The sequence below is a fragment of the Musa acuminata genome, chromosome BXJ2-1, assembly GCF_036884655.1.
Source record: "Musa acuminata AAA Group cultivar baxijiao chromosome BXJ2-1, Cavendish_Baxijiao_AAA, whole genome shotgun sequence".
Taxonomy (NCBI): Eukaryota; Viridiplantae; Streptophyta; class Magnoliopsida; order Zingiberales; family Musaceae; genus Musa; species Musa acuminata.
This window is the reverse complement of record NC_088338.1, coordinates 25,925,599-25,953,103: the sequence shown is the minus strand read 5'-3', so window position 1 is coordinate 25,953,103 and position 27,505 is coordinate 25,925,599. Positions and strand designations below refer to the sequence as shown.

General features: G+C 46.5%; 1 long non-coding RNA gene, 16 other non-coding genes and 7 pseudogenes across 17 annotated transcripts; 1 reads left to right on the top strand and 23 right to left on the bottom strand.

Annotated features, from left to right (window-relative positions):
- Positions 1-26: 26 nt before the first annotated feature.
- On the bottom strand, positions 27-145 carry LOC135601282 (5S ribosomal RNA). Its single transcript, XR_010483580.1, has one exon. It is a non-coding gene; the product is annotated as a 5S ribosomal RNA (ribosomal RNA).
- A 350-nt stretch (positions 146-495) lies between these two features.
- LOC135600738 (5S ribosomal RNA) lies at positions 496-614 on the bottom strand. The gene has a single exon (XR_010483052.1). It is a non-coding gene; the product is annotated as a 5S ribosomal RNA (ribosomal RNA).
- Positions 615-964: 350 nt separating this feature from the next.
- On the bottom strand, positions 965-1,083 carry LOC135602423 (5S ribosomal RNA; annotated as a pseudogene).
- Positions 1,084-1,434: 351 nt separating this feature from the next.
- On the bottom strand, positions 1,435-1,553 carry LOC135602102 (5S ribosomal RNA; annotated as a pseudogene).
- Positions 1,554-2,315: 762 nt separating this feature from the next.
- Positions 2,316-2,434, bottom strand: LOC135601831 (5S ribosomal RNA; annotated as a pseudogene).
- Positions 2,435-2,784: 350 nt separating this feature from the next.
- LOC135601686 (5S ribosomal RNA) lies at positions 2,785-2,903 on the bottom strand (annotated as a pseudogene).
- A 350-nt stretch (positions 2,904-3,253) lies between these two features.
- LOC135600150 (5S ribosomal RNA) lies at positions 3,254-3,372 on the bottom strand. The gene has a single exon (XR_010482478.1). It is a non-coding gene; the product is annotated as a 5S ribosomal RNA (ribosomal RNA).
- Positions 3,373-3,722: 350 nt separating this feature from the next.
- On the bottom strand, positions 3,723-3,841 carry LOC135602236 (5S ribosomal RNA; annotated as a pseudogene).
- A 351-nt stretch (positions 3,842-4,192) lies between these two features.
- LOC135600149 (5S ribosomal RNA) lies at positions 4,193-4,311 on the bottom strand. Its single transcript, XR_010482477.1, has one exon. It is a non-coding gene; the product is annotated as a 5S ribosomal RNA (ribosomal RNA).
- Positions 4,312-4,661: 350 nt separating this feature from the next.
- Positions 4,662-4,780, bottom strand: LOC135600148 (5S ribosomal RNA). The gene has a single exon (XR_010482476.1). It is a non-coding gene; the product is annotated as a 5S ribosomal RNA (ribosomal RNA).
- Positions 4,781-5,130: 350 nt separating this feature from the next.
- LOC135600649 (5S ribosomal RNA) lies at positions 5,131-5,249 on the bottom strand. The gene has a single exon (XR_010482967.1). It is a non-coding gene; the product is annotated as a 5S ribosomal RNA (ribosomal RNA).
- Positions 5,250-5,600: 351 nt separating this feature from the next.
- On the bottom strand, positions 5,601-5,719 carry LOC135600147 (5S ribosomal RNA). Its single transcript, XR_010482475.1, has one exon. It is a non-coding gene; the product is annotated as a 5S ribosomal RNA (ribosomal RNA).
- Positions 5,720-6,069: 350 nt separating this feature from the next.
- On the bottom strand, positions 6,070-6,188 carry LOC135601131 (5S ribosomal RNA). The gene has a single exon (XR_010483435.1). It is a non-coding gene; the product is annotated as a 5S ribosomal RNA (ribosomal RNA).
- A 650-nt stretch (positions 6,189-6,838) lies between these two features.
- LOC135601854 (5S ribosomal RNA) lies at positions 6,839-6,957 on the bottom strand (annotated as a pseudogene).
- A 762-nt stretch (positions 6,958-7,719) lies between these two features.
- On the bottom strand, positions 7,720-7,838 carry LOC135599895 (5S ribosomal RNA). Its single transcript, XR_010482235.1, has one exon. It is a non-coding gene; the product is annotated as a 5S ribosomal RNA (ribosomal RNA).
- Positions 7,839-8,189: 351 nt separating this feature from the next.
- Positions 8,190-8,308, bottom strand: LOC135600146 (5S ribosomal RNA). The gene has a single exon (XR_010482474.1). It is a non-coding gene; the product is annotated as a 5S ribosomal RNA (ribosomal RNA).
- Positions 8,309-8,658: 350 nt separating this feature from the next.
- Positions 8,659-8,777, bottom strand: LOC135601832 (5S ribosomal RNA; annotated as a pseudogene).
- A 632-nt stretch (positions 8,778-9,409) lies between these two features.
- On the top strand, positions 9,410-11,728 carry LOC135598152 (uncharacterized). The gene is made up of 2 exons (XR_010481500.1): positions 9,410-9,748; positions 11,495-11,728. It is a non-coding gene; the product is annotated as an uncharacterized LOC135598152 (long non-coding RNA).
- Positions 11,729-24,811: 13,083 nt separating this feature from the next.
- LOC135604616 (5S ribosomal RNA) lies at positions 24,812-24,930 on the bottom strand. The gene has a single exon (XR_010484243.1). It is a non-coding gene; the product is annotated as a 5S ribosomal RNA (ribosomal RNA).
- A 350-nt stretch (positions 24,931-25,280) lies between these two features.
- On the bottom strand, positions 25,281-25,399 carry LOC135599707 (5S ribosomal RNA). The gene has a single exon (XR_010482052.1). It is a non-coding gene; the product is annotated as a 5S ribosomal RNA (ribosomal RNA).
- A 350-nt stretch (positions 25,400-25,749) lies between these two features.
- Positions 25,750-25,868, bottom strand: LOC135604436 (5S ribosomal RNA). Its single transcript, XR_010484226.1, has one exon. It is a non-coding gene; the product is annotated as a 5S ribosomal RNA (ribosomal RNA).
- A 350-nt stretch (positions 25,869-26,218) lies between these two features.
- Positions 26,219-26,337, bottom strand: LOC135599984 (5S ribosomal RNA). Its single transcript, XR_010482321.1, has one exon. It is a non-coding gene; the product is annotated as a 5S ribosomal RNA (ribosomal RNA).
- A 350-nt stretch (positions 26,338-26,687) lies between these two features.
- On the bottom strand, positions 26,688-26,806 carry LOC135599894 (5S ribosomal RNA). The gene has a single exon (XR_010482234.1). It is a non-coding gene; the product is annotated as a 5S ribosomal RNA (ribosomal RNA).
- Positions 26,807-27,156: 350 nt separating this feature from the next.
- Positions 27,157-27,275, bottom strand: LOC135600145 (5S ribosomal RNA). Its single transcript, XR_010482473.1, has one exon. It is a non-coding gene; the product is annotated as a 5S ribosomal RNA (ribosomal RNA).
- Positions 27,276-27,505: the final 230 nt, after the last annotated feature.

The window sequence follows — 27,505 nt, the reverse complement described above, 5'->3', positions numbered from 1 at the left end:
ATGTTTCGTATCCCGAGATGCAAAAAGGAGTGCAACACGAAAACTTCCCATGGGGTCACCCATCGTAGTACTACTCTGGCCCAAGCAAGCTTAACTTCGGTGTTTTGATGGAATCCGGTGATTTAGTGCTGGCATTATCGCACTCGTTTCGCGAGCTTCGTCCCTCGCCTATATGCACGTCGCTGTCGGCGCATCAACGTCCGGAGCCTCTTGCCCGTCACGAAACCGTCGGCGCTTTCTCGAACGTTCACGAAATCCCTATTGCAAGCTCTCTCCGAGCCCTAGCCCGACGACTGCGTATCGGTCACGGCAAGCGCGTGCCGAAACCATCGGCACTTTCTAGAACGATCTCAGAATCGCTATTGCGACCCCAATCCGGAAAGCTCTCTCCGAGCCCCTCGATACTGACCGCGTAGCGGTCACATCAAATTTCCAGCCCCAAAACAATCGTCTCGGAGCTCTACGGGAGATGTTTCGTATCCCGGGATGCAAAAAGGATTGCAACACGAGGACTTCCCAGGGGGTCACCCATCATAGTACTACTCTGGCCCAAGCACGCTTAACTTCGGTGTTTTGATGGGATCCGGTGATTTAGTGCTGGCATTATCGCACCCGTTTCGCGAGCTTCGTCCCTCGCCTATGTGCACGTTGCGGTCGGCGCATCAACGTCCGAAGCCTCTTTCCCGTCACGAAACCGTCGTCGCTTTCTCGAACGTTCACGAAATCCCTATTTCCAGCTCTATCCGAGCCCTAGCCCGACGACTGCGTATCGGTCACGGCAAGCGCGTGCCGAAACCAACGGCACTTTCTAGAACGATCTCAGAATCGCTATTGCGACCCCAATCCGGAAAGCTCTCTCCGAGCCCCTCGATACTGACTGCGTAGTGGTCACAGCAAATTTCCAGCCCCAAAACAATCGTCTCGGAGCTCTACGGGAGATGTTTCATATCCCGGGATGCAAAAAGGAGTGCAACACGAGGACTTCCCAGGGGGTCACCCAACATAGTACTAGTCTGGCCCAAGCACGCTTAACTTTGGTGTTTTGATGGGATCCGGTGATTTAGTGCTGGCATTATCGCACCAGTTTCGCGAGCTTCGTCCCTCGCCTATGTGCACGTCGCGGTCGGCGCATCAACGTCCGGAGCCTCTTGCCCGTCACGAAACCGTCGTCGCTTTCTCGAACGTACACGAAATCCCTATTGCAAGCTCTCTCCGAGCCCTAGCCCGACAACTGCGTATCGGTCACGGCAAGCGCGTGCCGAAACCATCGGCACTTTCTAGAACGATCTAGGAATCGCTATTGCGACCCCAATCCGGAAAGCTCTCTTTGAGCCCCTCGATACTGACTGCGTAGCAGTCACAGCAAATTTCCAGCCGCCAAAACAATCGTCTCGGAGCTCTACGGGAGATGTTTCGTATCCCGGGATGCAAAAAGGAGTGCAACACGAGGACTTCCCAAGGGGTCACCCATCGTAGTACTACTCTGGCCCAAGCATGCTTAACTTCGGTGTTTTGATGGGATCTGGTGATTTAGTGCTGGCATTATCGCACCCGTTTCGCGAGCTTCGTCCCTCGCCTATGTGCACGTCGCGGTCGGCACATCAACGTCCGGAGCCTCTTGCCCGTCACGAAACCGTCTTCGCTTTCTCGAACGTTCACGAAATCCCTATTGCAAGCTCTCTTCGAGCCCTAGCCCGACGACTGCGTATCGGTGACGGCAAGCGCGTGCCGAAACCATCGGCACTTTCTAGAACGATCTCGGAATCGCTATTGCGACCCCAATCCGGAAAGCTCTCTTCGAGCCCCTCGATACTGACTGCGTAGCGGTCACAGCAAATTTCCAGCCCCAAAACAATCGTCTAGGAGCTCTACGGGTCACCCATCCTAGTACTACTCTGGCCAAAGCACGCTTAACTTCGGAGTTTTGATGGGATCCGGTGTTTTAGTGCTGGCATTATCGCACCTGTTTCGCGTGCTTCGTCCCTCGCCTAAGTGCACGTCGCGGTCGGCGTATCAATGTCCGGAGCCTCTTGCCCGTCACGAAACCGTCGGCGCTTTCTCGAACGTTCTCGAAATCCCTATTGCAAGCTCTCTCCGAGCCCTTGCCCGACGACTGCGTATCGGTCACGGCAAGCGAGTGCCGAAACCATCGGCACTTTCTAGAACGATCTCGGAATCGCTATTGCGACCCCAATCCGGAAAGCTCTCTCCGAGCCCCTCGATACTGACCGCATAGCGGTCACATCAAATTTCCAGCCCCAAAACAATCGTCTCGGAGCTCTACGGGAGATGTTTCGTATCCCGGGATGCAAAAAGGATTGCAACACGAGGACTTCCCAGGGGGTCACCTATCATAGTACTACTCTGGCCCAAGCACGCTTAACTTCGGTGTTTTGATGGGATCCGGTGATTTAGTGCTGGCATTATCGCACCCGTTTCGCGAGCTTCGTCCCTCGCCTATGTGCACGTTGCGGTCGGCGCATCAACGTCCGAAGCCTCTTGCCCGTCACGAAACCGTCGTCGCTTTCTCGAACGTTCACGAAATCCCTATTTCCAGCTCTCTCCGAGCCCTAGCCCGACGACTGCGTATCGGTCACGGCAAGCGCGTGCCGAAACCAACGGCACTTTCTAGAACGATCTCAGAATCGCTATTGCGACCCCAATCCGGAAAGCTCTCTCCGAGCCCCTCGATATTGACTGCGTAGTGGTCACAGCAAATTTCCAGCCCCAAAACAATCGTCTCGGAGCTCTACGGGAGATGTTTCATATCCCGGGATGCAAAAAGGAGTGCAACACGAGGACTTCCCAGGGGGTCACCCATCCTAGTTCTACTCTGGCCCAAGCACGCTTAACTTCGGTGTTTTGATGGGATCCGGTGATTTAGTGCTGGCATTATCGCACCCGTTTCGCGTGCTTCGTCCCTCGCCTTTGTGCACGTCGCGGTCGGCGTATCAACGTCCGGAGCCTCTTGCCCGTCACGAAACCGTCGGCGCTTTCTCGAACGTTCACAAAATCCCTATTGCAAGCTCTCTCCGAGCCCTAGCCCGACGACTGCGTATCGGTCATGGCAAGCGCGTGCCGAAACCATCGGCACTTTCTAGAACGATCTCGGAATCGCTATTGCGACCCCAATCCGGAAAGCTCTCTCCGAGCCCCTCGATACTGACTGCGTAGCGGTCACAGCAAATTTCTAGCCCCAAAACAATCGTCTCGGAGCTCTACGGAAGATGTTTCGTATCCCGGGAAGCAAAAAGGAGTGCAACACGAGGACTTCCCAGGGGGTCACCCATCGTAGTACTACTCTGGCCCAAGCACGCTTAACTTCGGTGTTTTGATGGGATCCGGTGATTTAGTGCTGGCATTATCGCACCCGTTTCGCGAGCTTCGTCCCTCGCCTATGTGCACGTCGCGGTCGGCGCATCAACGTCCGGAGCCTCTTGCCCGTCACGAAACTGTCGGCGCTTTCTCGAACGTTCACGAAATCCCTATTGCAAGCTCTCTCCGAGCCCTAGCCCGACGACTGCGTATCGGTCACGGCAAGCGCGTGCCGAAACCATCGGCACTTTCTAGAACGATCTCGGAATCGCTATTGCGACCCCAATCCGGAAAGCTCTCTCCGAGCCCCTCGATACTGACTGCGTAGCGGTCACAGCAAATTTCCAGCCCCAAAACAATCGTCTCGGAGCTCTTCGGGAGATGTTTCGTATCCCGGGATGCAAAAAGGAGTGCAACATGAGGCCTTCCCAGGGGGTCACCCATCCTAGTACTACGCTGGCCCAAGCACGCTTAACTTCGGTGTTTTGATGGGATCCGGTGATTTAGTGCTGGCATTATCGCACCCGTTTCGCGTGCTTCGTCCCTCGCCTATGTGCACGTCGCGGTCGGCGTATCAACGTCCGGAGCCTCTTGCCCGTCAAGAAACCGTCGTCGCTTTCTCGAACGTTCACGAAATCCCTATTGCAAGCTCTCTCCGAGCCCTAGCCCGACGACTGCGTATCGGTCACGGCAAGCGCGTGCCGAAACCATCGGCACTTTCTAGAACGATCTAGGAATCGCTATTGCGACCCCAATCCGGAAAGCTCTCTTTGAGCCCCTCGATACTGACAGCGTAGCAGTCACAGCAAATTTCCAGCCCCCAAAACAATCGTCTCGGAGCTCTACGGGAGATGTTTCGTATCCCGGGATGCAAAAAGGAGTGCAACACGAGGACTTCCCAGGGGGTCACCCATCGTAGTACTACTCTGGCCCAAGCACGCTTAACTTCGGTGTTTTGATGGGATCCGGTGATTTAGTGCTGGCATTATCGCACCCGTTTCGCGTGCTTCGTCCCTCGCCTTTGTGCACGTCGCGGTCGGCGTATCAACGTCCGGAGCCTCTTGCCCGTCACGAAACCGTCGGCGCTTTCTCGAACGTTAACAAAATCCCTATTGCAAGCTCTCTCCGAGCCCTAGCCCGACGACTGCGTATCGGTCATGGCAAGCGCGTGCCGAAACCATCGGCACTTTCTAGAACGATCTCGGAATCGCTATTGCGACCCCAATCCGGAAAGCTCTCTCCGAGCCCCTCGATACTGACTGCGTAGCGGTCACAGCAAATTTCTAGCCCCAAAACAATCGTCTCGGAGCTCTACGGGAGATGTTTCGTATCCCGGGAAGCAAAAAGGAGTGCAACACGAGGACTTCCCAGGGGGTCACCCATCGTAGTACTACTCTGGCCCAAGCACGCTTAACTTCGGTGTTTTGATGGGATCCGGTGATTTAGTGCTGGCATTATCGCACCCGTTTCGCGTGCTTCGTCCCTCGCCTATGTGCACGTCGCGGTCGGCGTATCAACGTCCGGAGCTTCTTGCCCGTCACGAAACCGTCGGCGATTTCTCGAACGTTCACAAAATCCCTATTGCAAGCTCTCTCCGAGCCCTAGCCCGACGACTGCGTATCGGTCACGGCAAGCGCGTGCCGAAACCATCGGCACTTTCTAGAATGATCTCGGAATCGCTATTGCGACCCCAATCCGGAAAGCTCTCTCCGAGCCCCTCGATACTGACTGCGTAGCGGTCACAGCAAATTTCCAGCCCCAAATCAATCGTCTCGGAGCTCTCCGGGAGATGTTTCGTATCCCGGGATGCAAAAAGGAGTGCAACACGAGGACTTCCCAGGGGGTCACCCATCCTAGTACTACTCTGACCCAAGCACGCTTAACTTCGGTGTTTTGATGGGATCCGGTGATTTAGTGCTGGCATTATCGCACCCGTTTCGCGTGCTTCGTCCCTCGCCTATGTGCACGTCGCGGTCGGCGTATCAACGTCCGGAGCCTCTTGCCCGTCACGAAACCGTCGTCGCTTTCTCGAACGTTCACGAAATCCCTATTGCAAGCTCTCTCCGAGCCCTAGCCCGACGACTGCGTATCGGTCACGGCAAGCGCGTGCCGAAACCATCGGCACTTTCTAGAACGATCTAGGAATCGCTATTGCGACCCCAATCCGGAAAGCTCTCTTTGAGCCCCTCGATACTGACTGCGTAGCAGTCACAGCAAATTTCCAGCCCCCAAAACAATCGTCTCGGAGCTCTACGGGAGATGTTTCGTATCCCGGGATGCAAAAAGGAGTGCAACACGAGGACTTCCCAGGGGGTCACCCATCGTAGTACTACTCTGGCCCAAGCACGCTTAACTTCGGTGTTTTGATGGGATCCGGTGATTTAGTGCTGGCATTATCGCACCCGTTTCGCGAGCTTCGTCCCTCGCCTATGTGCACGTCGCGGTCGGCGCATCTACGTCCGGAGCCTCTTGCCCGTCATGAAACCGTCTTCGCTTTCTCGAACGTTCACGAAATCCCTATTGCAAGCTCTCTTCGAGCCCTAGCCCGACGACTGCGTATCGGTCACAGCAAGTGCGTGCCGAAACCATCGGCACTTTCTAGAACGATCTAGGAATCGCTATTGCGACCCCAATCCGGAAAGCTCTCTTTGAGCCCCTCGATACTGACTGCGTAGCAGTCACAGCAAATTTCCAGCATCAAAACAATCGTCTCGGAGCTCTACGGGAGATGTTTCGTATCCCGGGATGCAAAAAGGAGTGCAACACGAGGACTTCCCAGGGGGTCACCCATCGTAGTACTACTCTGGCCCAAGCACGCTTAACTTCGGTGTTTTGATGGGATCCGTTGATTTAGTGCTGGCATTATCGCACCCGTTTCGCGAGCTTCGTCCCTCGCCTATGTGCACGTCGCGGTCCACGGTCACGGCAAGCGCGTGCCGAAACCATTAGCACTTTCTAGAACGATCTCGGAATCGCTATTGCGACCCCAATCCGGAAAGCTCTCTCCGAGCCCCTCGATACTGACAGCGTAGCGGTCACAGCAAATTTCCAGCCCCAAAACAATCGTCTCGGAGCTCTACGGGTCACCCATCCTAGTACTGCTCTGGCCAAAGCACGCTTAACTTCGGAGTTTTGAAGGGATCCGGTGTTTTAGTGCTGGCATTATCGCACCTGTTTCGCGTGCTTCGTCCCTCACCTATGTGCACGTCGCGGTCGGCGTATCAATGTCCGGAGCCTCTTGCCCGTCCCGAAACCGTCGGCGCTTTCTCGAACATTCTCGAAATCCCTATTGCAAGCTCTCTCCGAGCCCTTGCCCGACGACTGCGTATCGGTCACGGCAAGCGAGTGCCGAAACCATCGGCACTTTCTAGAACGATCTCGGAATCGCTATTGCGACCCCAATCCGGAAAGCTCTCTCCGAGCCCCTCGATACTGACCGCTTAGCGGTCACAGCAAATTTCCAGCCCCAAAACAATCGTCTCGGAGCTCTACGGGAGATGTTTCGTATCCCGGGATGCAAAAAGGAGTGCAACACGAGGACTTCCCAGGGGGTCACCCATCGTAGTACTACTCTGGCCCAAGCATGCTTAACTTCGGTGTTTTGATGGGATCTGGTGATTTAGTGCTGGCATTATCGCACCCGTTTCGCGAGCTTCGTCCCTCGCCTATGTGCACGTCGCGGTCGGCGCATCAACGTCCGGAGCCTCTTGCCCGTCACGAAACCGTCTTCGCTTTCTCGAACGTTCACGAAATCCCTATTGCAAGCTCTCTTCTAGCCCTAGCCCGACGACTGCGTATCGGTCACGGCAAGCGCGTGCCGAAACCATCGGCACTTTCTAGAACGATCTCGGAATCGCTATTGCGACCCCAATCCGGAAAGCTCTCTTCGAGCCCCTCGATACTGACAGCGTAGCGGTCACAGCAAATTTCCAGCCCCAAAACAATCGTCTCGGAGCTCTACGGGTCACCCATCCTAGTACTACTCTGGCCAAAGCACGCTTAACTTCGGAGTTTTGATGGGATCCGGTGTTTTAGTGCTGGCATTATCGCACCTGTTTCGCGTGCTTCGTCCCTCGCCTTTGTGCACGTCGCGGTCGGCGTATCAACGTCCGGAGCCTCTTGCCAGTCACGAAACCGTCGGCGCTTTCTCGAACGTTCACAAAATCCCTATTGCAAGCTCTCTCCGAGCCCTAGCCCGACGACTGCGTATCGGTCACGGCAAGCGCGTGCCGAAACCATCGGCACTTTCTAGAACGATCTCGGAATCGCTATTGCGACCCCAATCCGGAAAGCTCTCTCCGAGCCCCTCGATACTGACTGCGTAGCGGTCACAGCAAATTTCTAGCCCCAAATCAATCGTCTCGGAGCTCTCCGGGAGATGTTTCGTATCCCGGGATGCAAAAAGGAGTGCAACACGAGGACTTCCCAGGGGGTCACCCATCCTAGTACTACTCTGGCCCAAGCACGCTTAACTTCGGTGTTTTGATGGGATCCGGTGATTTAGTGCTGGCATTATCGCACCCGTTTCGCGTGCTTCGTCCCTCGCCTCTGTGCACGTCGCGGTCGGCGTATCAACGTCCGGAGCCTCTTGCCCGTCACGAAACCGTCGTCGCTTTCTCGAACGTTCACGAAATCCCTATTGCAAGCTCTCTCCGAGCCCTAGCCCGACGACTGCGTATCGGTCACGGCAAGCGCGTGCCGAAACCATCGGCACTTTCTAGAACGATCTAGGAATCGCTATTGCGACCCCAATCCGGAAAGCTCTCTTTGAGCCCCTCGATACTGACTGCGTAGCAGTCACAGCAAATTTCCAGCCCCCAAAACAATCGTCTCGGAGCTCTACGGGAGATGTTTCGTATCCCGGGATGCAAAAAGGAGTGCAACACGAGGACTTCCCAGGGGGTCACCCATCGTAGTACTACTCTGGCCCAAGCACGCTTAACTTCGGTGTTTTGATGGGATCCGGTGATTTAGTGCTGGCATTATCGCACCCGTTTCGCGAGCTTCGTCCCTCGCCTATGTGCACGTCGCGGTCGGCGCATCAACGTCCGGAGCCTCTTGCCCGTCACGAAACCGTCTTCGCTTTCTCGAACGTTCACGAAATCCCTATTGCAAGCTCTCTTCGAGCCCTAGCCCGACGACTGCGTATCGGTCACAGCAAGTGCGTGCCGAAACCATCGGCACTTTCTAGAACGATCTAGGAATCGCTATTGCGACCCCAATCCGGAAAGCTCTCTTTGAGCCCCTCGATACTGACTGCGTAGCAGTCACAGCAAATTTCCAGCATCAAAACAATCGTCTCGAAGCTCTACGGGAGATGTTTCGTATCCCGGGATGCAAAAAGGAGTGCAACACGAGGACTTCCTAGGGGGTCACCCATCGTAGTACTACTCTGGCCCAAGCACGCTTAACTTCGGTGTTTTGATGGGATCCGTTGATTTAGTGCTGGCATTATCGCACCCGTTTCGCGAGCTTCGTCCCTCGCCTATGTGCACGTCGCGGTCGGCGCATCAACGTCCGGAGCCTCTTGCCCGTCACGAAACCGTCGGCGCTTTCTCGAACGTTCACGAAATCCCTATTGCAAGTTCTCTCCGAGCCCTAGCCCGACGACTGCGTATCGGTCACGACAAGCGCGTGCCGAAACCATCGGCACTTTCTAGAACGATCTCGGAATCGCTATTGCGACCCCAATCCGGAAAGCTCTCTCCGAGCCCCTCGATACTGACTGCGTAGCGTTCACAGCAAATTTCCAGCCCCAAAACAATCGTCTCGGAGCTCTCCGGGAGATGTTTCGTATCCCGGGATGCAAAAAGGAGTGCAACACGAGGACTTCCCAGGGGGTCACCCATCCTAGTACTATGATAGAACCCTTGCAAATTCTAAACTTGGGGTTGATCTCTTTAGGGGATCGGCCTCCTTGGAACTCTATAGGGGTTCCTCCCTCTAAGTTGCTGCTCAAAGGCTGCAGAAAAGATTCATCTATTGCTTATGAAAAGAGAAGGAATACATGGCTATTTATAGGGCTTCTGTAACACCCCTCATTTCCGAATTTTCGTATAATATTTCTGGTGATAATGTAAGCATCTATTTTTAATTGACACAAGAAATAGAGTATGAATCAGAGGTAACTTATTTTTAAGATTTGGGAGATCTGTTCAAAAAAAAAATCTGAGGATCTATATGTAAACCCTAAGGACCTAATCGTGAATATGATAAAAACAAGGACTAAACTGCAAAATGCACCAAATGACAAATTCCACCGCTTAAGCCTCTCTGCCTTCGTTGTTAAGGAAGCAGAGGAGGCAGCTCGTGGGTGATCAGGGAAAGAAAGAAAGAAAGAAGAAGAAGAAGAAGAAGAAGAAGAAGAGAAAGAAAATTGGGGCTTTTAGGGTTCTTGCTTTAATCTTGTCATTTCGGGTCAAGATTTGCAAAGGCAAGTGTTCTAACCCCATCCTACATAAGTATTTGACTCTGTTTTTATGTTGATTCAAAATAAATTGGAAGATTTCTATTTAGAAACTGATATATCTCTCTTTGGACTTAAACCATGGATTCTGAAAGTCTTTCGGTAAACTGACCCCTAAGCACTGTTTCGGCTATAAGTTTTAATATAGAATGAGAATTCAGGCAGGAACTATTTTGTTTGAAATTAGACTCGTATGTGTTTCTTTTGACACCGATTTTGTAGATTTTGGACACCGAATACTTACCCAAAAATTTGTTTCAAAAGAGCCTATAGACGCTGTAAAACAGAGTTCAGATTTCTGACCTTTCGATACTAAAACGCCTATAACTCCCTGTTGAAAATTCTGATTTGTATCAAACTGATTTTATTTGAAAGTAGACTTGAAATTCTCTCTTTTGACATATAGTTTGAAAATTTTGGAGTTTAATTGCCCACCCTATCGTCTGTTGATTCCGACCCTATAAATTCTGTAACACAGTGATTGTGATTTTGACCTTGTGTTACCAAATCAGAGGTAACTCAGTGTTGGGAGCCCTGTTTCATATGAAATCTGTTCCATCTTAATATAGATTGATATATGATTCGACCATAGCCTTATTATGGGTATTGGAGCATAATTGTTATTCTAAAATATTTGTTTGATGTGCCACTGGAATTCTGTCCGAAATCGAGCTCGGGTTGATTTCGCGTATTTGGTTCCATTCCTTTGGATATCTGAATTTGTCTAACCTTCTTATTGGAATTGAGCTGATTATGATTGCTTGGAATCCCTGTATACTCTTGCTTCCAATTCTTTCCTAAAATGAATACTTTTGTGAGAGATTTGTTCCTTGCATCATTGTTTTTGAAAAGGCACATGTATGTTTGGTTGTTCCGCGTGTGCTTCCGTTATATGCTGCTTATTGTTGAAACTGCCTTCTTGTACTCTGGTGTGTGGGATAATGTGAACCTTTGCCAGAAATGGTAAAGGGAGTTGTGAACCTTTGCCAGAAATGGTAAAGGGAGTTGTGAACCTTTGCCAGAAATGGTAAAGGGAGTTGTGAACCTTTGCCAGAAATGGTAAAGGGAGTTGTGAACCTTTGCCAGAAATGGTAAAGGGAGTTATGCATAGAGCCTGCGATGCTCTGCCGGCCCCCTCTGACTTCACCTAGACGTGGGTGGATGGAGCTCCCAGACGTGGGAGACTTTTGTCAGGTGGTCATTCAGAAATGGATGAATCACATTCTGACTGAGATCCCACTACACCCTCTATATGTTTGATATGACATCCAGAGTTTTGGTGAGTTATTTTTGTTCGTGCTCTGGATAAGTATGATATGATTGCAACGTCAAGGACGACGTTTGAGCTTCTGTACGACATATGAGTTTGATATGCTCTGAAATGCTTCATTCACTATTGAGTTTGCTTCGTAATGTTCCATAGATCGTTGATGTGTTCTAGAACATTTTATATGCCATTGATAAGCTCCGATATGTTTCCTTTGTTTCTGATATGCTCCAATTACTCTATGCCCCATCTGTCTGGAACCAAATATGTATGATTAAAAAGGACAATTATGATTCTGCTCCTAATGATATTATGTATACGAAATCGTATATTCTGCTTTTGTGATTTGATACTGTATCTCTTGGAAATTGTACTATTTTGTTATGGATATGTTAGTCACTTGCTGAGCTCTTTATGCTCACCCCGTTTGTTGATAAATTTTTCAGGATAGCGTATCGCTTGCTTAAATGTTAAGAATGGGCTGGGGCAGTGGAAAGTTTAGAAGACGTTGGGCAGAACTTTTGTTAGCATATATGTAGTTGTGTATAAGCTACCTTGCATCTAATGAAATGTGACTATAAATCTAAACCTGTGGATTTTGTGTAAGTTGAAGGATCCCTCATGTATAGGGTTTTGGAATGTTAAATTAAATTTGTGTAATGATATGAACTTATGGTAAATCGATGATTGTGGTGACTGCATGGATTTCCCCACTTGTGGATTTATATTGTGGTTTTTATTTTGATGAGTCGAGTTTAGATTGTATGAATTATCGAGTGATGTGTGCTATGTTTATGAATTGTACAGGGTTATGAATTGGTAGATTATAGAAGTGAAATTTTTGATCTGAATGTTTTCTTAGTGACCTCAAATGTGTGTTTGGATCCTGGGTTAGTTGTGACGAAAGATTTTAAATATAATGGATATTTTTAGGGACGTGACAGAGGTGGTATCAGAGCATGATTTGAGAATCACTAAGAATGTTATGTTTTTTTTTTGAGGTTTATTGACTATCATTTAGAGATTGATCAAAGAAAATGTTCTTTTGATGTTTTAGGAAGCAAGGATGACGAGATCATCTGGTTCTCCTGTTGCATCTACTACTGATCAATTGAGTGGTATTATGCGGACTTTGGAGACTATGGCACAAGTGATGCAACAACAACAACAACCTGTCCAACAAGGAAGTAATGATGGAATAGAGACATCAAACCGGACGGGGTTGGGAATTGGACAGTTTAAGAAGCTTAGTCCTCCCAGTTTCAGTGGTGAGTCTGATCCAATGGTGGCGGAACGATGGATGATGCAGATAGAGAAAATATTTGATGCCCTAAGTTACTCTGATGAACGAAAGGTTTTTCTTGCCACCTTTATGCTGGAAGGAGAAGCTGAACACTGGTGGAGAATGATTAAGAGGATGTCTGAAATCAAACATGAGCAAATGACATGGAAGTTATTCCAAGAAAAGTTTTACGACAAATATTTTCCCGATTGTATGAGAGAGCAAAAAGAATTGGAGTTTTTGAACCTTATCCAGGGAAGTATGACGGTTACAAAGTATGAATCTAGATTTACTGAGCTCTCCAGGTTTGCCACACATATGACTGATGATGAATCTAGAAAGGCAAGAAGGTTTGAAAGGGGATTACGGCCAGCAATAAGAAGCCGAATGTCAGCTTTAAAATTACAAACATATGCTGATACGGTAGAAAGAGCTTTGAAAATTGAAAGAGACATGGAGGAAATTCAAGAAATCATTGGCAAGAGCCAAAGGGACAAATTTACTAGCAAAAGCAGGAGAGAAAATAAATATGAAGATAGTAACAAGAGGTTTAAGACATCTGGATTTGAGAAAAGGAAACCATGGGGGAGGACTCAGTTATGTGAAAAATGTGGATCAAATCATGAAACGAGTCGGTGTTTTCGGGTGACTGGAGCATGTTTTAGTTGTGGAAAGCTAGGTCATCAAATAAAAGATTGCCCACTGAACAGGAAAAGAGAGCCACTGTCTCCTAGACCCTCAGCCCATGCTAGAGTGTACGCTATCACGGAACAAGATTCTAAAGCTTCTAAATCTGTGGTGGAAGGTATTCTTCATGTTTCTAAAAGAAATGCAAAAGTTTTGTTTGATCCCGGCTCCAACTTATCATTTGTTTCACAACACTTTGCTTGTCACTTGGATATTCTACCTAAACCCCTGGATTATATGCTATATGTAACAACTGCTGTTGGAGATTCATTGGCAACAAACGTAGTCTACCCATCTTGTTTGATCTCTATTGGAGACCATGAACTCCTTGCTGATTTGATTCTCCTAGAGATCCAGAGTTTTGATATTATACTTGGCATGGATTGGTTATCTTCTCATCACGCTAGTATTGACTGTTACAAAAAAATAATTACCTTCTGCATACCAGATCAGCCTATATTTTTCTTTGAGGGCATTAAGCATGATTTGCCTCCTTGCTTGATATCCGCACTTCAAGCTTATCATCTTATGCAGAAAGGTTGTCTTTGTTATATGGTGTGTGTAAAGGAGCATTCAAATCAGGAAACCCACATAGATGAAATTTCAGTGGTCAAAGAATTCCCTGATGTATTTCCTGATGACTTGCCTGGTTTACCTCTAGATAGAGAGGGTGAATTTGCTATTGATCTAGTCCCCAGTACAACCCCAATATCTAAGCCTCCCTACAGAATGGCACCACTTGAGTTAGAAGAATTAAAGAAGCAAATACAAGAATTATTAGATAAGGGTTTCATACGACCCAGTGTATCCCCATGGGGTGCTCCGGTACTATTAGTGAAGAAGAAGGATGGAACATTGAGGCTTTGTATTGATTATAGACAGTTGAATCAGGTGACCATCAAAAACAAATATCCCATACCTAGAATTGATGATTTGTTTGATCAACTGCAGGGTGCACAAGTATTCTCTAAGATTGACCTGAGGTCAGGTTACTATCAGTTGAGGATCAAAGAGGAGGATATTTCAAAAACAGCCTTCAGAACTCGATATGGTCATTATGAATTCTTGGTGATGCCTTTTGGTTTGACTAATGCCCCTGCAGCTTTTATGGAACTAATGAATAGGACATTTCAACAGCTCTTGGATATCTGTGTAATTGTATTTATTGATGACATATTGGTGTATTCAAGGAGTAATCAGGAGCATGAGGAACACTTGAGGAAGGTATTGTCCATACTAAGAGAAAAGAAGTTGTATGCAAAGTTCAGCAAATGTGAATTTTGGTTGAATGAAGTTGCCTTCTTAGGCCATGTGATTTCAGGAAAGGGTATATCTGTTGATCCAAGGAAAATAGAAGCTGTAGTTGAATGGGAAGTACCAACAAATGTGACAGAAGTTAGGAGCTTCTTGGGCATGGCAGGTTATTACAGGAGATTTGTGGAGGGATTTTCTCGAATTGCTCAACCTCTCACCAAACTCACTAAGAAGAATATGAAATTTGTATGGGGTGATGATTGTGAGCAAAGTTTTCAAGAGTTAAAAAGAAGATTGACTAGTGCCCCTATTCTCACTATTCCAAGGGGTAATGATGAGTTTGTAGTTTATACTGATGCTTCAAGTAAGGGCCTAGGATGTGTTTTGATGCAGGAAGGGAGAGTAATTGCGTATGCTTCTAGGCAACTTAAAGGTTATGAACTGAATTACCCAACTCATGATTTGGAATTGGCAGCAATTATTTTTGCTTTAAAGATTTGGAGACATTATTTGTATGGTCGGCAGTTTGAAATCTTTACTGATCACAAGAGTTTAAAATATATTTTCACTCAGAAAGAGTTAAACATGAGGCAGCGAAGATGGATTGAACTTCTGAAGGATTATGATTGTACCATCCGTTATCACCCGGGCAAAGCCAATGTTGTAGCTGATGCACTTAGTAGGAAATCTACAAGTTTTATGGCTAGTCTGGTCGTGAAGCAATGGAAGCTAATAGAAGAAAATTTTGATTTAAAAGCTTTGAGGAAAGAGCAAGACTCGATGATTCTGATGGCCTCCATTCAAGTGCAGTCTGATCTTATGCAACAAATTAAGGAAGGACAATTACGAGATCCATATTTAATCTACTTGAGGAGTGAAGTAGAAAAGGGATTGAAGCCACAATTTCAAATTTCAAAGGATGGCCTATTGAGATTTGGGGAGAGAGTATGTGTACCAAATGAACTAGTTATCAAGAATCAAATCCTAACTGAAAGTCATACTTCAAAGTACACCCTACACCCTGGGAGCACTAAGATGTATAGAGATCTTCGAAGTCATTATTGGTGGAAAGGCATGAAGAAAGAAATGGCAATGTATGTTTCTAAATGTTTGACTTGTCAGCAAATCAAAGTAGAACACCAAAGACCTGGAGGGTTGTTGCAACCTTTAGTTATTCCTGAATGGAAATGGGAATGTATTACTATGGATTTTGTTTCAGGACTACCCAGAACCTTGAGGAAGCATGATGCTATTTGGGTTATCATTGATAGGTTAACAAAATCTGCGCATTTCCTACCGATTAATATGACTTATTCACTTGATAGACTTGCAGATTTATATGTTAATGAAGTAGTAAGACTTCATGGTATTCCAAAGGAGATTATCTCTGATAGAGACTCCAGATTTCTCTCTAGATTCTGGAGAAAATTGCAGGAGTCGATGGGCACTAAAGTCAAGTTTAGTACTGCATATCATCCTCAGACTGATGGTCAGTCAGAAAGAACAATTCAAACACTTGAGGATTTGCTTAGAGCCTATGTTATGGATTGGAAAGGTGAATGGGATAAGGATATTTCACTTGTTGAGTTCACGTATAATAATAGTTATCATTCAAGTATTCAGATGGCTCCTTATGAAGCTCTATATGGGCGAAAGTGCGTAACACCTGTATGTTGGGAGGAAGTTGGAGACAGAAAGCTATTAGCACCGGACAAGGTACAAGAAACTACCGAGAAAATTCAAGTAATAAGGAAAAGGTTAAAAACTGCTCAGAGTCGTCAAAAGAGTTATGCTGACAATAGAAGACGAGATATTGAGTTTGAAATCGGAGATTTTGTATTCTTAAAAGTCTCCCCTTCCAAAGGCATTATGAGGTTTGGGAAGAAAGGAAAATTAAGCCCAAGATTTATTGGACCTTTTGAGGTTCTTGAGAGGGTTGGTTCTGTCGCTTACAGGATTGCCTTGCCACCAGCATTGAGCCATGTCCATGATATATTTCATGTCTCGATGATTAGAAAGTATATGTATTGACCCTTCTCACATCATTAAGTATGAGCTGGTGGAGTTCGATAAAGATCTATCCTATGTGGAAGAGCCTATTCAGATTATTGATAAGAAAGAAAAAGTCCTAAGGAATCGGGTCATCCCATTGGTTCAAGTAAATTGGAGACATCATTCTGGAGAAGAGACAACTTGGGAGCTAGAAGAGGAAATGAAAAAGGTGTATCCTCGTCTTTTCATCGAATAGAGGTACGATAAATTTAGAGGACTAAATTTTTCTTTTAAGGGGGGGAGAGTGTAACACCCCTCATTTCCGAATTTTCGTATAATATTTCTGGTGATAATGTAAGCATCTATTTTTAATTGACACAAGAAATAGAGTATGAATCAGAGGTAACTTATTTTTAAGATTTGGGAGATCTGTTCAAAAAAAAAATCTGAGGATCTATATGTAAACCCTAAGGACCTAATCGTGAATATGATAAAAACAAGGACTAAACTGCAAAATGCACCAAATGACAAATTCCACCGCTTAAGCCTCTCTGCCTTCGTTGTTAAGGAAGCAGAGGAGGCAGCTCGTGGGTGATCAGGGAAAGAAAGAAAGAAAGAAGAAGAAGAAGAAGAAGAAGAAGAAGAGAAAGAAAATTGGGGCTTTTAGGGTTCTTGCTTTAATCTTGTCATTTCGGGTCAAGATTTGCAAAGGCAAGTGTTCTAACCCCATCCTACATAAGTATTTGACTCTGTTTTTATGTTGATTCAAAATAAATTGGAAGATTTCTATTTAGAAACTGATATATCTCTCTTTGGACTTAAACCATGGATTCTGAAAGTCTTTCGGTAAACTGACCCCTAAGCACTGTTTCGGCTATAAGTTTTAATATAGAATGAGAATTCAGGCAGGAACTATTTTGTTTGAAATTAGACTCGTATGTGTTTCTTTTGACACCGATTTTGTAGATTTTGGACACCGAATACTTACCCAAAAATTTGTTTCAAAAGAGCCTATAGACGCTGTAAAACAGAGTTCAGATTTCTGACCTTTCGATACTAAAACGCCTATAACTCCCTGTTGAAAATTCTGATTTGTATCAAACTGATTTTATTTGAAAGTAGACTTGAAATTCTCTCTTTTGACATATAGTTTGAAAATTTTGGAGTTTAATTGCCCACCCTATCGTCTGTTGATTCCGACCCTATAAATTCTGTAACACAGTGATTGTGATTTTGACCTTGTGTTACCAAATCAGAGGTAACTCAGTGTTGGGAGCCCTGTTTCATATGAAATCTGTTCCATCTTAATATAGATTGATATATGATTCGACCATAGCCTTATTATGGGTATTGGAGCATAATTGTTATTCTAAAATATTTGTTTGATGTGCCACTGGAATTCTGTCCGAAATCGAGCTCGGGTTGATTTCGCGTATTTGGTTCCATTCCTTTGGATATCTGAATTTGTCTAACCTTCTTATTGGAATTGAGCTGATTATGATTGCTTGGAATCCCTGTACACTCTTGCTTCCAATTCTTTCCTAAAATGAATACTTTTGTGAGAGATTTGTTCCTTGCATCATTGTTTTTGAAAAGGCACATGTATGTTTGGTTGTTCCGCGTGTGCTTCCGTTATATGCTGCTTATTGTTGAAACTGCCTTCTTGTACTCTGGTGTGTGGGATAATGTGAACCTTTGCCAGAAATGGTAAAGGGAGTTGTGAACCTTTGCCAGAAATGGTAAAGGGAGTTGTGAACCTTTGCCAGAAATGGTAAAGGGAGTTGTGAACCTTTGCCAGAAATGGTAAAGGGAGTTGTGAACCTTTGCCAGAAATGGTAAAGGGAGTTATGCATAGAGCCTGCGATGCTCTGCCGGCCCCCTCTGACTTCACCTAGACGTGGGTGGATGGAGCTCCCAGACGTGGGAGACTTTTGTCAGGTGGTCATTCAGAAATGGATGAATCACATTCTGACTGAGATCCCACTACACCCTCTATATGTTTGATATGACATCCAGAGTTTTGGTGAGTTATTTTTGTTCGTGCTCTGGATAAGTATGATATGATTGCAACGTCAAGGACGACGTTTGAGCTTCTGTACGACATATGAGTTTGATATGCTCTGAAATGCTTCATTCACTATTGAGTTTGCTTCGTAATGTTCCATAGATCGTTGATGTGTTCTGGAACATTTTATATGCCATTGATAAGCTCCGATATGTTTCCTTTGTTTCTGATATGCTCCAATTACTCTATGCCCCATCTGTCTGGAACCAAATATGTATGATTAAAAAGGACAATTATGATTCTGCTCCTAATGATATTATGTATACGAAATCGTATATTCTGCTTTTGTGATTTGATACTGTATCTCTTGGAAATTGTACTATTTTGTTATGGATATGTTAGTCACTTGCTGAGCTCTTTATGCTCACCCCGTTTGTTGATAAATTTTTCAGGATAGCGTATCGCTTGCTTAAATGTTAAGAATGGGCTGGGGCAGTGGAAAGTTTAGAAGACGTTGGGCAGAACTTTTGTTAGCATATATGTAGTTGTGTATAAGCTACCTTGCATCTAATGAAATGTGACTATAAATCTAAACCTGTGGATTTTGTGTAAGTTGAAGGATCCCTCATGTATAGGGTTTTGGAATGTTAAATTAAATTTGTGTAATGATATGAACTTATGGTAAATCGATGATTGTGGTGACTGCATGGATTTCCCCACTTGTGGATTTATATTGTGGTTTTTATTTTGATGAGTCGAGTTTAGATTGTATGAATTATCGAGTGATGTGTGCTATGTTTATGAATTGTACAGGGTTATGAATTGGTAGATTATAGAAGTGAAATTTTTGATCTGAATGTTTTCTTAGTGACCTCAAATGTGTGTTTGGATCCTGGGTTAGTTGTGACGAAAGATTTTAAATATAATGGATATTTTTAGGGGCGTGACAGCTTCTAAACCCTAACTCCTAATAGGACTCCTACTTAAGACTCTTACTTCTAACCAACTCCTAATAGGACTCCTACTCAAGACTCCTATTCCCTTACAACTCCTAATTCTTCTCTAAGAAAAAACCTCCTACATGAATGCCCCTCACAATTAGGACTCTCCTAGCTAGAGTCCTAACAGAATGTCCCTCTCAATTAGGACTCTCCTAGCTAGAGTCCTAACATTTTTACATGAATGTCCCTCTCAATTAGGACTCTCCAAGCTAGAGTCCTAACAGACCCGCCCTCTTCAAATCAGCCTTGTCCTCGAGGCTGATGATTCATGAATTCTGGGAATTTGATCTTCAAGTCGTCATAGTTCTCCCAAGTGGCATCTTCTTTTGGTAGGTTCGCCCACTGTATTAGCACTTCATTAGTGGGTCGTCGTCGTCGAGTCACGATCCGTCGATTAATAATGGCACTTGGCTGGGTCTGGAGTTCTCTTTGGGTAGTCATATTTGGTGGGTGGCTTTGGGCTGTCTCCAAGCACCTGTTTAAAACTTCCGGTTGGCTGTTGGTTTGTGGGTGATATGTCGTACTCCTTTTCAATTTAGTACCCTGCATATAGAATAACTTTGTCCAAAATCTTCTATTGAAGATGCAAGTAGAATTTGTCACAAGCACAATGCGTCCCTTATAGTGTAATTCTTTTGAGTCCCAATTGTAATGAGCCATGGGGCTTGGTGCTTCCTCCAATTTTTTTATAATCTTACTAGTATCTGAATCTTCTTGCCATTCCATCTTAATATCCTCAAGGAAGTCGCTGGTCGGAAGTGAAACGGTCGAAACTTCAACTTGCTCGGGTAGCTGCGAAAGCGCATCCATTTTTGCTGCTCGGGGGAAGATATCTTCTGTTCCAAGAGATATTTTAGGCTTTTATGGTCGGTCTTGATTTGAAAGTATCGCCTGATCAAGTACAATCTCCACCTCGTTGCTGCGCGCACAATGGCGAGCATCTCCTTATCATATGTTGACATATTTTGATCGGAGGGAGATAATGTCTTGCTAGTGTATGCGAGTGGTCGACCATCTTGCATGAGAATGGCTCCAATTCTGACTCCAGATGTGTCGGCCTCAATAATGAAGGGTCGGTTGAAATCTGGTAGTGTTAGCACCGGCGTCGTCGTCATGGCTGCCTTAAGTTTGTCGAAGGCAGCGGAGGCTCTGTCCAACCATTGGAAGACATTTTTTTCTAGTAAGGAAGTAAGTGGTGCACTGATCTTTCCATAGTTTTTCACGAACTTGCGGTAGTAGCCTGTTAAACCCAGAAAGCCATGTAGCAATTTTATGTTTCTCGAGGTCGGCCAGTTTTGCATTGCTCCAATTTTGAAGGGGTCCACTGCCACACCTTCCTCTGATATGATATGCCCAAGATATTCCACCTTTTGTTGAAGAAAGCAAAAAATTGTGGTTGTTGTGTGTTCAAAAGGTGGTTTTCCGTATGTCTTCTTTGCATGCTCGTATTTGATGATACCCGGATCAAAGGTCCAGCTTTGTAAAGATTTGTGCTCCCTTTCATCTAGCAATTCATCTACTATTGGAATAAAGTATTTATCCTTGATGATTATGCCATTGAGAGCTCGGTAATCAACACATATTCGCCTTGTTTCGTCCTTCTTGCATACAAGTAGCACCGGCAAAGAGTAGAGGTTGGAACTTGGCCAAATAACTCCTGTTTCGAGCATCTCTTTTATAATCCTTTCTATTTCATCCTTCTGGAGATGTGGATACTGATATGGCTGAGCATTTGCTGAAGATTTGCCTGGAAGAATCATTATACAATGATCATGCCGACAGGTAAGAGGTAGGTTGCGCGGTTCGTCAAATATATTTGAAAATTCAGCAAGCAAAGGAAGTAGATTTGGATCTTCAAATTCTGTTAGCTCTCCCTTAGTTTGCTGCTCAAGTTGTACCAAAAAGCTGTTGCATGTTTTATGCAAAACATTCTCCATTTGTTGTGTGCAAATCGTTGTTATGTCGCCCCCACGTTTCCCGTGCAATGTCACCTGTTTCTCCTTACTATAAAATTTCATAATTAGTTTCATAAAATTCCAGGAAATATCACCTAATGTCGTCAACCATTTAATTCTGAGCATGGCCTCATGATTGTTAAGAGGGAGAGGGAAGAAATCTGTAATTATCTCTTGGTCCTGCAGCAATAGTTTCTCCTGTAAGCGCCTATGATCACAATTCAAAATCCGTCCGTCGGTGACCTTAACATCAAACCTGCAGCGATTCTCAATAGGTAATGATATCCGAATAGCAAGCTTACTATTTAGGAAGTTAGTAGTACTGCCCGTGTCGATGAGAACAGTGATTGGTTGTTGTTTGAGAAGGCCTCCAATTTTCATCGTTTGCGGGTTTGAGTAGCTAGCTAGTGTATGTACCGTAACTTCGGTCGGTTGTGGCTCTTCTTCTGCATCTTCTTCTTCATATTCAAAGCTCTCTTTTGGATGTTCAATGACCTCTTCTTCTATCGGTTCAATCATAAGAAGTCCTCCTTTACTGCAGCGATGCTCACGGCTCCACGGCTCGTCACAATGCCAACATAACCCCTTCGCATATCGCTCCCGAAGCTCTTCTCCTGTTAACCTCTTTGGTGCAGGGACTTGGTCGACAGTAGGGGGGGGTGAGGGCTTCAATATTACTGGTTGAGGAGTGACCCTAGTCCTCCGAGCTTCATGGTTCAATTGCTCCTCTTGATGTCGTGCGAAAGAGATGGCTGCCATAAGCGTATACGGTTGTCGCGCTTTAACTTCTCCTCGGATCTCCGGCTTCAAGCCCTCAATGAAGGTCCTCAATAGCTGTTTTTGAGACCAATCATGATTTTGATTAGATAACCTTTCAAACCTGGTTTGGTACTCCTGAATGGTGGAGGTTTGTCGGATCTTTGCTAGTTGTTCGTCAATATTCTCGTAATTGGTTGGTCTGAAGCGAATCAGCAGTTCTTCTTTGAATTGTCGCCATGAAAGGACTCCATAAGTATGTTCAAACCAGTCAAACCATTGAATAGCATCCCCTTCAAGATGTATAGCTGCAATTTTCACCATAGATACATCCGCGGTTTTGTGGTACCGAAAATATCGCTCCGCGTGCGAAATCCAACCAATCGGGTCTCCTTCTTCCCATCTAGGGAAGTCCACTCTCATGCATGGATAGTTGGGGTTGGTCATAGATCTTCCCCTCTCTTGGAAGTCATATCTTTGGGGTTGGTGTGATTGGGCAAAGCTCTCTCCTTGATGTGATTTCTTCGGGCTTAGTGGTCGGCCCAATCTGAGTTCGGTAAAGAGCATCCGAATCTTATCCTCCATTCGCGCCTCCAAGGCTTCGAATTTAGCATTGATTACCTCCTTAGATGCCATAATATATGCCTCCAAATCTATGATGTTAAGATCTCTCTTTTGTTGTTAGGTTAAAGGCATGTATAGGTTGAGAGAAGTGATGGTCAAAAGGGTTGGTGGATTGGTGGATGTAGGCTACGATTTAGGCTTGTTTTGTGGCAGTTTTGGGTGCAGTTTGAGGGTGTGGTTTAGTAGAGTTTTAGGGCTGTGGTTGAAAGTTTTGGATCTATGGTAGATGGTAGCAAAGGTTTGACAGAAATCTGTGGAAGTTGCAGCAAGTATGTGCTGTCTTGTAAGAGTAGAATTGTCGTCGAAGAAACAACGGTTTCTCGACGTAATTTCCACCAAAAACTTGAGAGAATTGAGGAGGGAATTGATAGCAAAATCACAGTTTATATGACAGCAAGGATATCTAATTTAATCAAGAAAATTTCGGCAGTATAACAGCAAGGAAATTGGTGTAAGTTGCAATTGCAGAATTATCGTCGAAAAATTTCAGCGGGTTACGATGAAAATTTGCAGCAACATAAAATCGTTTTTAGAGATGAATTTCTTAATAGATCAATCTTAGATGGATGCCAAGATGATCTATGAAGTGTATAAGAAATTTCATTCAAAAAAGATTGCAAATAGATGGGTTAAGGCAACGATATGCAGCTGAAATTTTCTGCAGCATAGATTTTCAAGTGCAGCAGATTGGACATAAAAGATCAGTAGTTTATATTGAGAATTTTTCGATGAAACCAAAGGGAAATCTACTGTTAGGAAATGTCAAAGATTTCATAAAAATTTCGTAGAAATTTGGATAGAAAAAGCACAGTAGCAAGATCAAATAGATGGTGCTATGCGGCTTGAATTCTGCAATTCAAGTGCAGCAGATTGGACATAAAAGATCATTAGTTTATATTGAGAATTTTTTGATGAAACCAAAGGGAAATCCACTGTTAAGAAGTGTCAAAGATGTCATAAAAATTTCATAGAAATTTGGATAGAAAAAGCACAGTAGCAAGATCAAACAGATGGTGCTATGCGGCTGGAATTCTGCAATGTATCTTTCGTCGTAGAGATGAAAACTTTGTGACGAAAAGTTTATGCAGCAATATAGGAACGATTTTTTTTTTTTTGGATTTTTGAATAAGGATAACTAAATTGCAGCAGCAGTAAAGTAGGAAACCAGAACCTGTTGCAATTCACGGGGAGATCAAAGGATGATCCGTGGTGGTGGAGATGATGACGGAATTCGGTGACGATCTTTTAAGCAATTGTGGGAATTGCTTTGGATGGTTGTAGAGGGTTGATGGATGGCTGTGGAAGGGCAGCGAGACGCCAAGAACGCTGCTCTGATACCAGGTGTTAGAACCCTTGCAGATTCTAAACTTGGGGTTGATCTCTTTAGGGGATCGGCCTCCTTGGAACTCTATAGGGGTTCCTCCCTCCAAGTTGCTGCTCAAAGGCTGCAGAAAAGATTCATCTATCGCTTATGAAAAGAGAAGGAATACAGGGCTATTTATAGGGCTTCTAAACCCTAACTCCTAATAGGACTCCTACTTAAGACTCTTACTTCTAACCAACTCCTAATAGGACTCCTACTCAAGACTCCTATTCCCTTAAAACTCCTAATTCTTCTCTAAGAAAAAACCTCCTACATGAATGCCCCTCACAATTAGGACTCTCCTAGCTAGAGTCCTAACAGAATGTCCCTCTCAATTAGGACTCCCCTAGCTAGAGTCCTAACATTTTTACATGAATGTCCCTCTCAATTAGGACTCTCCAAGCTAGAGTCCTAACATACTACTTTGGCCCAAGCACGCTTAACTTCGGTGTTTTGATGGGATCCGGTGATTTAGTGCTAGCATTATCGCACCAGTTTCGCGTGCTTCGTCCCTCGCCTATGTGCACGTCGCGGTCGGCGTATCAACGTCCGGAGCCTCTTGCCCGTCACGAAACCGTCGGCACTTTCTCGAACGTTCACAAAATCCCTATTGCAAGCTCTCTCCGAGCCCTAGCCCTACGACTGCGTATCGGTCACGGCAAGCACGTGCCGAAACCATCGGCACTTTCTAGAATGATCTCGGAATCGCTATTGCGACCCCAATCCGGAAAGCTCTCTCCGAGCCCCTCGATACTGACTGCGTAGCGGTCACAGCAAATTTCTAGCCCCAAAACAATCGTCTCGGAGCTCTCCGGGAGATGTTTCCTATCCCAGGATGCAAAAAGGAGTGCAACACGAGGACGTCCCAGGGGGTCACCCATCCTAGTACTACTCTGGCCCAAGCACGCTTAACTTCGGAGTTTTGATGGGATCCGGTGTTTTAGTGCTGGCATTATCGCACCCGTTTCGCGAGCTTCGTCCCTCGCCTATGTGCACGTCGCGGTCGGCGCATCAACGTCCGGAGCCTCTTGCCCGTCACGAAACCGTCGGCGCTTTCTCGAACGTTCACGAAATCCCTATTGCAAGTTCTCTCCGAGCCCTAGCCCGACGACTGCGTATCGGTCACGGCAAGCGCGTGCCGAAACCATCGGCACTTTCTAGAACGATCTCGGAATCGCTATTGCGACCCCAATCCGGAAAGCTCTCTCCGAGCCCCTCGATACTGACTGAGTAGCGGTCACAGCAAATTTCCAGCCCCAAAACAATCGTCTCGGAGCTCTCCGGGAGATGTTTCCTATCCCGGGATGCAAAAAGGAGTGCAACACGAGGACTTCCCAGGGGGTCACCCATCCTAGTACTACTTTGGCCCAAGCACGCTTAACTTCGGAGTTTTGATGGGATCCGGTGTTTTAGTGCTGGCATTATCGCACCTGTTTCGCGTGCTTCGTCCCTCGCCTATGTGCACGTCGCGGTCGGCGCATCAACGTCCGGAGCCTTTTGCCCGTCACGAAACCGCCGGCGCTTTCTCGAACGTTCACGAAATCCCTATTGCAAGTTCTCTCCGAGCCCTAGCCCGACGACTGCGTATCGGTCACGACAAGCGCGTGCCGAAACCATCGGCACTTTCTAGAACGATCTCGGAATCGCTATTGCGACCCCAATCCGGAAAGCTCTCTCCGAGCCCCTCGATAGTGACAGCGTAGCGGTCATAGCAAATTTCCAGCCCCAAAACAATCGTCTCGGAGCTCTCCGGGAGATGTTTCGTATCCCGGGATGCAAAAAGGAGTGCAACACGAGGACTTCCCAGGGGGTCACCCATCCTAGTACTACTCTGGCCCAAGCACGCTTAACTTCGGAGTTTTGATGGTATCCGGTGTTTTAGTGCTGGCATTATCGCACCTGTTTCGCGTGCTTCGTCCCTCGCCTATGTGCACGTCGCGGTCGGCGCATCAACGTCCGGAGCCTCTTGCCCGTCACGAAACCGTCGGCGCTTTCTCAAACGTTCACGAAATCGCTATTGCAAGTTCTCTCCGAGCCCTAGCCCGACGACTGCGTATCGGTCACGGCAAGCGCGTGCCGAAACCATCGGCACTTTCTAGAACGATCTCGGAATCGCTATTTCGACCCCAATCCGGAAAGCTCTCTCCGAGCCCCTCGATACTGACTGCGTAGCGGTCACAGCAAATTTCTAGCCCCAAAACAATCGTCTCGGAGCTCTCCGGGAGATGTTTCGTATCCCGGGATGCAAAAAAGAGTGCAACACGAGGACTTCCCAGGGGGTCACCCATCCTAGTACTACTCTGGCCCAAGCACGCTTAACTTCGGTGTTTTGATGGGATCCGGTGATTTAGTGCTGGCATTATCGCACCCGTTTCGCGTGCTTCGTCCCTCGCCTATGTGCACGTCGCGGTCGGCGTATCAACGTCCGGAGCCTCTTGCCCGTCACGAAACCGTCGGCGCTTTCTCGAACGTTCACAAAATCCCTATTGCAAGCTCTCTCCGAGCCCTAGCCCGATGACTGCGTATCGGTCACGGCAAGCGCATGCCGAAACCATCGGCACTTTCTAGAACGATCTCGGAATCGCTATTGCGACCCCAATCCGGAAAGCTCTCTCCGAGCCCCTCGATACTGACTGCGTAGCCGTCACAGCAAATTTCTAGCCCCAAAACAATCGTCTCGGAGCTCTCCGGGAGATGTTTCGTATCCCGGGATGCAAAAAGGAGTGCAACACGAGGACTTCCCAGGGGGTCACCCATCCTAGTACTACTCTGGCCCAAGCACGCTTAACTTCGGTGTTTTGATGGGATCCGGTGATTTAGTGCTGGCATTATCGCACCCATTTCGCGAGCTTCGTCCCTCGCCTATGTGCACGTCGCGGTCGGCGCATCAACGTCCGGAGGCTCTTGCCCGTCACGAAACCGTCGGCGCTTTCTCGAACGTTCACGAAATCCCTATTGCAAGTTCTCTCCGAGCCCTAGCCCGACGACTGCGTATCGGTCACGGCAAGCGCGTGCCGAAACCATCGGCACTTTCTAGAACGATCTCGGAATCGCTATTGCGACCCCAATCCGGAAAGCTCTCTCCGAGCCCCTCGATACTGACTGCGTAGCGGTCACAGCAAATTTCCAGCCCCAAAAGAATCGTCTCGGAGCTCTCCGGGAGATGTTTCGTATCCCGGGATGCAAAAAGGAGTGCAACACGAGGACTTCCCAGGGGGTCACCCATCGTAGTACTACTCTGGCCCAAGCACGCTTAACTTCGGTGTTTTGATGGGATCCGGTGATTTAGTGCTGGCATTATCGCACCCGTTTCGCGAGCTTCGTCCCTCGCCTATGTGCACGTCGCGGTCGGCGCATCAACGTCCGGAGCCTCTTGCCCGTCACGAAACCGTCGTCACTTTCTCGAACGTTCACGAAATCCCTGTTGCAAGCTCTCTCCGAGCCCTAGCCCGACGACTGCGTATCGATCACGGCAAGCACGTGCCGAAACCATCGGCACTCTCTAGAACGATCTCGGAATCGCTTTTGCGACCCCAAT